Source organism: Siniperca chuatsi, linkage group LG6, assembly GCF_020085105.1.
Source record: "Siniperca chuatsi isolate FFG_IHB_CAS linkage group LG6, ASM2008510v1, whole genome shotgun sequence".
NCBI lineage: Eukaryota > Metazoa > Chordata > Actinopteri > Centrarchiformes > Sinipercidae > Siniperca > Siniperca chuatsi.
Genome location: NC_058047.1, coordinates 32,614,215 through 32,625,085, shown reverse-complemented (window position 1 = coordinate 32,625,085; position 10,871 = coordinate 32,614,215). Strand labels below are relative to the sequence as shown.

The 10,871-nt window shown below is 39.8% G+C and overlaps 1 long non-coding RNA gene across 1 annotated transcript; it reads right to left on the bottom strand.

Moving 5' to 3' along the window:
• Positions 1 to 1,011: 1,011 nt before the first annotated feature.
• Positions 1,012 to 8,837, bottom strand: LOC122878027. The gene is made up of 3 exons (XR_006378385.1): positions 8,691 to 8,837; positions 8,035 to 8,106; positions 1,012 to 3,784 (listed from the first exon to the last, which is right to left on the bottom strand). It is a non-coding gene; the product is annotated as an uncharacterized LOC122878027 (long non-coding RNA).
• Positions 8,838 to 10,871: the final 2,034 nt, after the last annotated feature.

The window sequence follows — 10,871 nt, the reverse complement described above, 5'->3', positions numbered from 1 at the left end:
CTCCGTACAAAGCTTCACAGGGTGACAACAGCTGTGGAGCATTATATTGTTTGAGAAACTCCTTCAACCCCTGATGACATTTCTTCAACAACCTCCACGTATGCTCACTCTTGATGAGTTTTACTTGTGCACAGCTTGTAACTCACGTAATTTCTCCTCACAGCGCGCCTGCAACTCTCTGAAGGGACGTCCCGTCAGAGGACAGGTGTCATGCGCTTGATAGCAAATTGAACAACCGTGATAGAAACATCCTAGAAACTCAGACATATTTCACCCCAGCGATTTCAGCATACCTGTCTACAAAGAATCGTCCCAAACAGTCCAATGCAGTTTCAAATTTTGGGATGTCACTAAAGGATACAGCGGTCTGATCGTCTAACCCTATTTCATTTTGAAGCTGTCTACCACATTCAAGGGCTTCTCTATCGCTGATATCGGGTTGTAACAGATGAGTTAGAAAGATGGCAAAACATAGTTGATTCTCTCTGTTAAATGTATAGCAGATAGTCACTATAATAAAGAACCAAACCAAATTAACTGTGATGAGCTAGAGCAGCAAATGCATGCTACTAGTAGCACACAAACACAGGTGACCGGCAATGACACAATTGTGGTAAGAACAAGCTTTGCACCCAAAAGCAGGACATACGGACAGAGCAGATCAAGTTCTGAACAGTTTTATTGTGCAGATGGATTGGACCGGACTGGGTTGGGGGCTGGATGGCGATGCTTCGAGCGGAGACCAGGGGAGCTGGTTCTGAGCTGGCAGGCGTGGTTGAAGGCTGGGCTGGTCAGGTGAGGACACGTTGAAACTGGTACCAGAGTCCAATGGTCGGGAAACAAGGAAGTAGTGGCTGCTGGCGCAAAATGGAAGTCTTGGAGAACCAAGGACAGACGGAAGCGGTGATCACTGGCAGAGCATAGATCTAGGACAAGGTTACCATCCAGGTAAGAACAGGTAAGCTTCAATAGGTTTGCTTACGTGAACCGTTATGTGTAGCGCGCACTGGGTACGAGGACAATCTGGCGCTGGTAGTGTGGATGAGCCCGGTAGATAAACAGTGGTGGTTGATGATGATGATGATGATCAGGTGTGCCGGTAATCAATCGCAGCCAGGAGATCTGGATGCCAGCCCAGAACACAGACACATACACACACACACTTACACAAACAAACGGACAGGGGACCGCCAGGAAACACAAGGGAAGGCAGATACACAAGAGCACAAAAGGATCAGGGGGGCATAGTGGCTAAGTATGACAACAATAAACTTACCACAGCACCTGATATGGGACGGTAGTTACGGAGGAGTGTTGGATCTAATCCAGGTTTCTTAAGGAGAGGCTGGATACAGGGCTGTTTAAAATAGTCTGGGACCATGCCAAATCTAAGAGACTCATTGAGAATGTTAAGAACCCATGGGCCAATGACTCCAAAAACCTCTTTAAACAGCTTGGAAGGAAGAATGTCAGATTTACAAGTAGAGAGATTGGTATTGGATACAATGCTGACCAACTCCCTAAGGGTAATAGGGGTAAACTTATCAAATAGCATTTAGGGGTAGTGGGTGGTTTGTGTAACAGCCATATGGGTGGTAATGTGTGGGTTTTTTTAAATGGTCAGAATGGGTTTTTTGTAATGGTCAAATGGATGTTTTTTTGTAATGGTCATATGGTGGTAATGGGTAGTTTTTGAAGCTGTTATATGGCCGACATGACTGGTTTGTGTAACCAATGTATAGGTGGTAATGAGTTGTTATATGGCTGGTTTCTGAAATAGTGTAAAGTAGCAGCGCTCCAAATCTTAAACACTGTATCGGGTGCACAGTCGTAGCAAGGATCAAAACAAACAGACTACCGGCACTCACAGATAAATAATATTCATGTTTACTGTGGACAAAAACTAACGTGTTTCAGCTAGAAGCAATTGTCAGCATAATCAAAACTGCAGTGATATAAACAGGTGAGGTTCAAACATCAATCAGAAAAGAGAATATATAATTGCATGATAGGATCCATCCGTGAATGAACCGCCCAGGAGCGGCCTCTCCTAAAGATGGTGTGACCACAAACATCAGAAACAACAATGAGTGACACAAGCTGAAAGGTAATGAATATATAAAACTGAATGCCCAAGTCAGGAACCATATAAAAAGAAACTATATTAAAAAGAGTTATGCAATCAAGATTACTAAATGAAGATGCACATAACATAAAAAAGCAATAACTGCAAAACATAATACAGAAAAAACCTTCATAATATACATTCATATAGAATATGACCTTTTATTAAGGAAAAATAGTAATAAAATTAGTCTATGCTTAAAACTGTCCAAAATGCACTAATGAATGCTCTATGTATATAAAGTGCTCAAACTACCCAGAGGATAGAAAAATCTCTGAAACAGGATTTGTCTATAATGGGGACACACAACATGTATAAGGAACTAAATTAAGAGCTATATGACCCTGTTAGCCCAAATAGTTTGAATTTTTCAAGAGCGCATAGAAAAATGTGGTAAAAAAAACATGTCAAGACTAAATACGTCCACAAAATACATAAAGAATCCAACTGAGGGCAAATAGCATGTAACATTTTTTTTTTTTTTTAAATATGACCCCGTTAAATAGTATGAACCCTTACAAAGTATATAGAAAAATATCACTGAAAAATGTTAAGATAAAATATCAATACACAAATGTAGGGATAAATATCATGTAGAAGGAAACTAATTAAAAGCTATATGACCCTGTCCACTAGCTTGAATCCTTACAAGAGAGCCCAGTAAAATATTGTAGAAACAATGTCAAGAATAAATGACAAGAATGAATACATCTACACAATCTAAATATGGAATCCTAATATAGAGGAAACTCCAATACATTATAAGAAACAACCCAACAGCAGTTCTTCGTTCAAACCCTTTGGGCTCTCAGTTTGTAATATATGAATCCAATTTGCTTCCCTCTGTAATAGAAGTCTGTCTCTGTCACCACCCTGGTTTCTGTAGTAGTCATATGGATGGTAATGAGTGGTTATATGGATGGTTTTTGTAATGGTGAAATTGGTGGTAATGGGTGTTTTTTATTACAATTTTGTAGGTGGTTTCTCTAACCATTGTATGGATGGTAATGAGTGGTTATATGGGTGTTTTTTGGAACAGTCATATGGGTGGTAATGAGCCGTTATATGGGTGGTTTTTGTAACCGTAATATGGGTGGTATTGAGTGGTTATATGGGTGGTTTTCAATCGCCATATGGGTGGTAATAAGTGGGTTTGTAGGTGGTTTTTGTAACCGTTATATGGGTGGTATATGGTCAGTTCTGGAAGGCAATGACCTATGACCTGTTTTGTCATTGCAGGCCTAGTTGTGAAGAACATTTAGTGAACTGTCCATCTGCTATTGGCTTTGGTGAATTTGGTGTTTGGTTTGGCCTTTGGTGACATAAACCTGTAATTTGGGACTGTAATTTATTCAGATAAAATAAGCTATTGCCATATTTTCAACACTTATGACATCCTCAGTACTACCCAAGTGCGGCCTACCAACAGTACAAGCCTGTACTGCAGTGACTGGATATTTAGCTAAAGCTAATTAGCAGCAAGATGCCTCCCTTCTCCATGGGAGATTTCCACAAACTTCTACATAAAATTGCAGTGCTGGAAACCAAAATCCACCAGTTTGGAGTGAACATGGAAGTGAATGGACCATGAGGGATCTGGATCTGGATCTCCATCTGATGACCAGGATAACCTCTCATCTTCACACAGCAGGGTAAGGACTGAAAGTAAATCAGAATGTAAAAGGTTACAGGGAAAGCTAACGACCTCAAACTCTGATTGTGGGTGATTTTGCTGTAAAAGATTCAAGTGTAGTAAGAACACCAAAATGCTCTTCTTTCCCAAGGATATGGTCTCTGACTTGGCAGAAAGAATCCTGCATATTGTGGCTGCACATCCAACTGTGAAAATCATCATAGGGACCAATCATCCTTTGTCTCCCCAGCCTGATAAAAGCTGACAGCATGTCCAGTTGCTTGTGTACAAAATACAGCAAGCTCTAAGTGATTTCTGCCAGTCCAGGCTATGAAAGAACTGTGTTGTATTCTTGATAACCATGGACTGACTCAGCATGTAACTCTGGACTTCATCATCTCCAAGGGTCTGAACATTTCTAAGGTTGTGGTGACTGATGTTGCTCTCTCTGATCATTCATCATTCACTTTTTGGAGATTGGTATCTCCATGCACACAAATGTTCAAACAGAGGTAACCAGAAAACGGTACATCAATGAAAACACCAGTGAAATATTTATTCAGGCGTTCTCTTCCACACCCACCCTATCTTGGGTCTCAGTCAATCAGCGTAGATAACTTCAATTCTAAAATTACAAATGTTATTGATGCCATTGCACCCACTAAGGTGAAGGCTGTCTGGTAAGAAAAGATCTCCATGGAGTAATGCCACGCTAGTAAGAACAGAAAAATAGAGTGTCATAAAACTGAACACAGGTGGCGAAAAACAAATCTCCAGGTTCATTATGACATCTATAAAGAAAGACTTCGCATTTATAATTTAGAACTGAGAAAGGCAAGGCAGTCCTTCTTCTCTGACATCATCGCCAAAAACAATAATAATGCACGTGCCTTGACAGGCAGTCAGTGCCTCCATATCAGGTACAGGATATGTGTTGTCCCTGTGTCCACTTAAAACCACTTAAAAGAGCATGACAATTTGATCCTATTAACCATAAAAACCTGGAGGACATTATACAACATCTGAAATCCTCCACCTGCTGCCTCGATATTCTGCCAACAGGCTTTTTCAAAATGTTTCTTACTACTTGGCCTCAGTTTTTCTACAAATTGTCAACATGTCTCTTCTCTCAGGTGTCTTCCCACAGGCCCTGAAAACTGCAGTCATCAAGCCACTCTCAAAAAAGAACACTCTAGACGCCTCACTAATGAACAGTTATAGGCCCATATCAAACCTCCTGTTTTTAAGTAAAATCATTGAAAACGCTGTTTTTCAACAGCTGAACAACTTCTTGCCATTAAACAGCTGTTTTGATGTCTTCTAGTAAGGTTTTCACCGACATCCACTTAAACACAGAGAGTGGCCAAATTTCAGTCTTGGTATTATTGGATCTCAGTGCTGCATTCGACATGGTCGACCACAAAATATTATTAGACCGACTGGAAAACTGGGTGAGACTTTCTGGCACAGTATTAAACTGGTTTGAATCCTACTTAAAGGACAGGGACTACTTTGTGTCTATAGGTAATTACACATCTGAGCAGACAAAAATAACATGCGTGAGTATACGTGAATAACATGAGTTCAAAAAGTGCTGAGTAAGTGTATTGAACAAATCCACGATTGACGAAAATTCTGGCACATCTAGTCTGGCTTCCCGTCTGTCAAAGAACTGATTTCAAAATAATACTGTTGGTTTATAAAGCACTGAATGGTTTAGGGGCAAAGTACATTTCTGATCTTCTGCTATGTTATGAACCATCCAAACCTCTCAGGTCGTCTAGGACAGGTCTGCTTTCAGACCCAGAGTCAAAACTAAACATGCAGCGCTCAGTTTTTATGCTCCACATATCTGGATCAAACTCCCAGAAAACTGCAGGTCTGCTGCAACTCTCAGTTCTTTTAAATCAAGGCTGAAGACTTCTGTTTGCCTTTTATTACATCAAATAATGATTGATGTAACACTGTACTGTAACTTTTACTCTCCTGTTATTTTTTATTTAACTCGTATTTTGTGTATTTTATATTGCCCTATGCTGCTTTTATGTTTTATGTAAAGTACTTTGAATTGCCTTGTTGTTGAAATGTGCTATACAAATAACCTTATCTTGCCTTGCCAAAGACCAGCCAATAGCAGATGGACAGTTTTGTTACCTGCTTTTCACCATTAACTGTCAGGCTTCACACAGATTTAAGTCCATGGTTTTTTTGTATTTAAAAGGTGTCACTCTGATCTGTTTTTACCTGTCAACATGGTAATGTTGCAGTGAGCTTTTAACAAACTGCGGTCATGGTTGCTGGCAGAAAACAAGTTGTCACTAGGTAAACAGATTACAACATAATGTCTAAGAGTTTATTATAACAGTTATTTGGGAATGTAATCATGGAGAAAATTAGGTTTTGCAGGGTCTACAGTGAATAACAGCCTTGTCTCCTGCTCGTACATTGTCTATGACCTGTCCCTGAATCAGTGATTTGCTTTTGTTTGCATAACAGCACATAAGACGTCTGTGGCCAAATATCAGCTGTATGACACACTCAAAAGACAAGACTTTGCTGTGCGTCCACACTGCAGATGATGTCTGATGTTTGTTTCATTGTAAGTCATCATTCCCTTAAACTTCACCATGAACTACGACCACATCAGCCTGCTGCTGCAGGGGTGTACACTCATTACTGATAAAAGGTGACTGCCTTCCTAACATTCTGCCATTCTGCCAAACAGATGGACAAAAGCACACCAAACAACTCTGCTGTCAAAAATTCAAAAATAAATTCATCATTGGACAGTCAGGAGTGAGAAAGATGACCAGCCCAGTCATAAGGTTGATCGAAGTAGAAAAACTGGTTAAGTAAACTTGAGCTACATTACTTTTGAGTTAATAGTTGGCATATAGTTAGTGCAGTAGTCAAATTAGTTTGTTAGATAATTCCTATTGTTCTTTCAATACCTGTACCTTTTTCCATTAGCCTTCCCTCAGGTCGGTCTCAGTCTCAATTAATCTATTAAGCAGAGTACTTATAGTCCATGTTTGCCCTGCTGACCAGCATATAGCTCTGACTCTCTCTTTCTCTCTCTGTGTGTGAATGCTGTGCTTTAGTTTTACTGCTTGTGAGTTTGTGTAGTCGGTCCTGAGAAGAGGTTGTGTGACTCAGGTCTGTTTGACGACATCTGAAGTTGCTTGACGTCCTGCCAGATCCATTCTTCATATAGGTTCACAATCTATCTATAATTTTGTCATCATGATTGTCCATGCTGTAATTTTATTGTGTAGGTCTGTTCTGTACACACATCTATTGCATGTCTGTCCTGAGAGAGGGATCCCTCCTCTGTTGCTCTTCTTGAGGTTTTTACCTGTCTAAGCACAGAGAGTGTCATCTGCTGTACAGATTGTAAAGCCCCTTGAGGCAAATTTGTGATATTGGGCTATATAAACACAACTGACTTGACTTGGCCTGACTTTCAGCAGCAGCTGCTGAGTGGAGCTGAGGAGCTGAAAGGACAGCAGCCAAATAAAATGTCTTCACTGGAACAACCCTATTGCAACGCTATCAGCACGGCTGTAGGGATGGTAATGTTGGTCTATTGGTAAGTATACCACTTTAGTCCAGACTGAAATATCTACAAATATTGGACGGATTGCCGTGCCATTGCAATTCGTTATAGACATTCAAGAGCATGAATCTTTTTTTTTTTAATCTAGCACCACCAGCAGGCCAAAGTTTTCAGTTATACAGTGAAGTATCTCCATATCTACTAGATAATTTGGCACAAAATATGGCACAGAGATTCATGGTTCCCAGACAATTATTCCTACTGACTTATCATCCAGCGCCACCAGTAGGTTGACATTCTTGGTTCTGAGTGAAATGTCTTGAAAACTATCAACACTGCAATTAAAAAAATGTTTTATTGCAAGTAAGATTAATTTGTGATTTAAAATGTGTTAATGCAAATCCAAAAGTTTTGCTTTCGGATTCAAACGTTTTACTTGCTCTTGAGCTGGCCTTGGCTAGGCAGATAGAAACAATCATCCCCCACCTGATCGTTAACGATCAAATTGGAGTTGTGCAGGACAAACAAGCATTAACACACAGGTTGTTGAATGTATAATATGCTAAACAAAATGCCAGAAACCATGCAATCCTGTCATTAGATGCCGAAAAGGCTTGAATGGAGATACCTTTTCGATACTCTAAAAAGATTTGAATTTGGGGAAAAATATCTCAAATGGAGCAAATTATTGTATGCTGAGCAGAAATTAGCTCTACATACCAGGGCAGTCCTAGTCCCCTTTCTTAATTCAGTTTGCCATCGAACCCTTGGCCATGGAAATCCGTCAGTCATCTGAAATGAAATCACAGGCATAACAATAGGTAAGACAGATGTTTTTTTTGACAAATCTGGGAACCTCAATTGAGACACTGTGCAATAATGACAATATTTGGACAGTTCTCTGGTTATAAAACCAATAACTGTAAAAGCGCCTTATTATTATTAAATAGAGAAGAGAGAGAACGTCCCCTGATCCATACAGTTTTCTAATGCCCCAAAATAATTTCCTTATTTAGGAATTAAAATAACCTCTGACAGTGAAAACATTGTATTAATTCATTATGATCATCTGGTGAAAGAAGTAGGAGAATCTTTAGAGAGATGGAGCTTAATGCCTATTTCTATGATAAGGTGCATCAATATTATTAGGAGGTTGATCCTGCCAAAAATCTTTTAATTTTCAATTCCACTTCTCCTACCAGCCTCCTTTTCTCTACACTCCGCACTAATTTAGGAAACGCACCTGTGGGTCGTATTAGAGGGGTAGGAATAATCTACCTATATAGTCAAATGGGTCGGACGACTGTTATTTTCTCATTACAGAGGTTCCAGCTTGAATAGAGAATAATACATTCAAACTTCCACTGTTCTTATACCTTTATTCATAAACTACTGTTGATTTCACTTGTTCAATGTCAGACGTGGTTCTTCAGACGGAGCGAGAGACATGGCGAGTCATTGTGAAATAAAGCTGGTCAGTGCGTCCTCTAAGTCAACAGTGGAGCAGCATTTTGGCTTCCTTGTGTTCCTTGAGGCTGATGACCTACACAAAAAGTACAACCAACATGTTACAACATGTCAACCGGCACCATAGTGAGCTCAATTCGCCGCCGCCTGAGCAAAAATTGCCAAGAGGACAAACCACACTGGCAAGGAGATTTGCAACTCCACTCATCCCAACCAATGCAAGGGCCAAAGAAATTACGAGGTGCATTGGTGTTTTTATGGCAAAAGATATGCGGCCATTTTCCGTTGTTGAAAATGAAGGCTTTCAGCTGTTGGTCAATACACTGGAGCCAAAATATTGCATCCCATCACGCCCGCACTTTAGCCAGACAGTGATGCCAGAGCTTTACAGGGAAATCAAAGCAAAGGTGGTTCAGGGTCTTAGAGACAGATAGCATATCTATCACAACAGACAGCTGGACCTCCAGGGCCACGCAAAGTTATATTACAATCACAGCTCAAGTGATCACCGCCAAGTGGGAAATGGTTAGCTTTGTTCTTCAAACTCGCCGTCTTTTTGAAACGCACAGTAGGGCCAACATTGCTGAAGTATTGAAAGAGGCTGTGACAGAATGGGAACTGGAAAGGGCTAAACATGGAATTGCTGTCGTCACAGACAATGCGAGGAACATGGACGTTGTGGTGAGGGAGGCTGGACTGGCATCCGGTATCAAATGTTTTGCCCACATGTTTTTTGTTTTTTTTAACATAATTATTCTCCTTGATTGAATATTTGTTACTACTAATACTTGTGTAGATCATTTTTTGTTTCTTGTATATGAATGTTTTTTTTATAACTTTTATTTATATTTAATGTTATGTTTGTTGAGTTTCACTTTTTACAGATAATGTTGTTATTGATTGGATGTCTGCTATGTTTATTCAAAAAGAACAAAATAGCCAAATAAACATAGTCATGGGAGGGGGGGGAGGGCACACTAACACATATTGCTGACCCTAATGAGCGGTACATTGTTATCAACGCTTCCACCAACAACAACTTTCCGATTCCTAATATACAGTATAAGGTCCAAATAATAACTGTCAACCAGAAGTTGCTGTTATGTTGATGTACATTTTCACTAAATCTATGCACTGAGTCCAAGGTCTCCTTGTTTCTTCAATACATTTCTTTAAACGTTTTTTTATAGTGCCGTTCATTCGTTCCACTAATCCTGCACTTTGAGGGTGATATTTTTAGATTAATGTGAAACATTATTCCTATCTTTTTGATCAATTGGTTTACAAAATGTGCTCCATTATCACTGTAAAGTTTTTCCGGAGTGCCATAACGAGGTATTATGTCTTTACATAACGCTTTTGCCACTGTTAATGCGTCTGGGTGTTTGGTTGGAAACAGCTCTACCCATTTAGAGAAGGCATCTATTATGACCAGACAATACTTTTTTCCTTCACTCTAATTTAACTCTATAAAATCCATATGTATTACTTGAAACGGATACTGTGGTGAGGGGAAACACCCTCTTCTAGGTCTTAAGTTTCCCTGAGAATTGTGCTTAGCACAGATCAAGCATGCTCTACAAAAATGTTTTGAATAAGTGTTAAATCCATAGGTTGTGTAATGTTGTTTTATCTGTCCCACCATCCCTCCTGTTGAGACATGTGTAACACCATGGCTCAATATTGCAGCCCATTTATATAGGTTGTGTGGAAGGATTGTTTTTTTCTCTGGTCATACATAGATGTCATTTTGTAGTTGTGCTCCGTGTTCTACCCACAAATCCTTTTCTTTATGTGGTGCTTGTTGTTGCATGTCTTGGAGTGTTGTATCAGTCATAACAGTGTCCGAGGTCAGCATAAGCACTTTTATCTGTCCCTCGGCTGCTTGTTTAGCTGTTTTGTCTGCAAATGCATTCCCTAGTGATACTTGATCTGTCCCTGAGATATGAGCTGCACATTTACAAACTGTGAGGTGTTTAGGTAACACTACTGCCTTGAGCAGGTTAGATAAGAGGTCTGCATGTGTTACTGGTTTCCCTGTAGATGTGATCATTCCTCTATTTTGCCAATACTGTGCAAAAGTATGGACT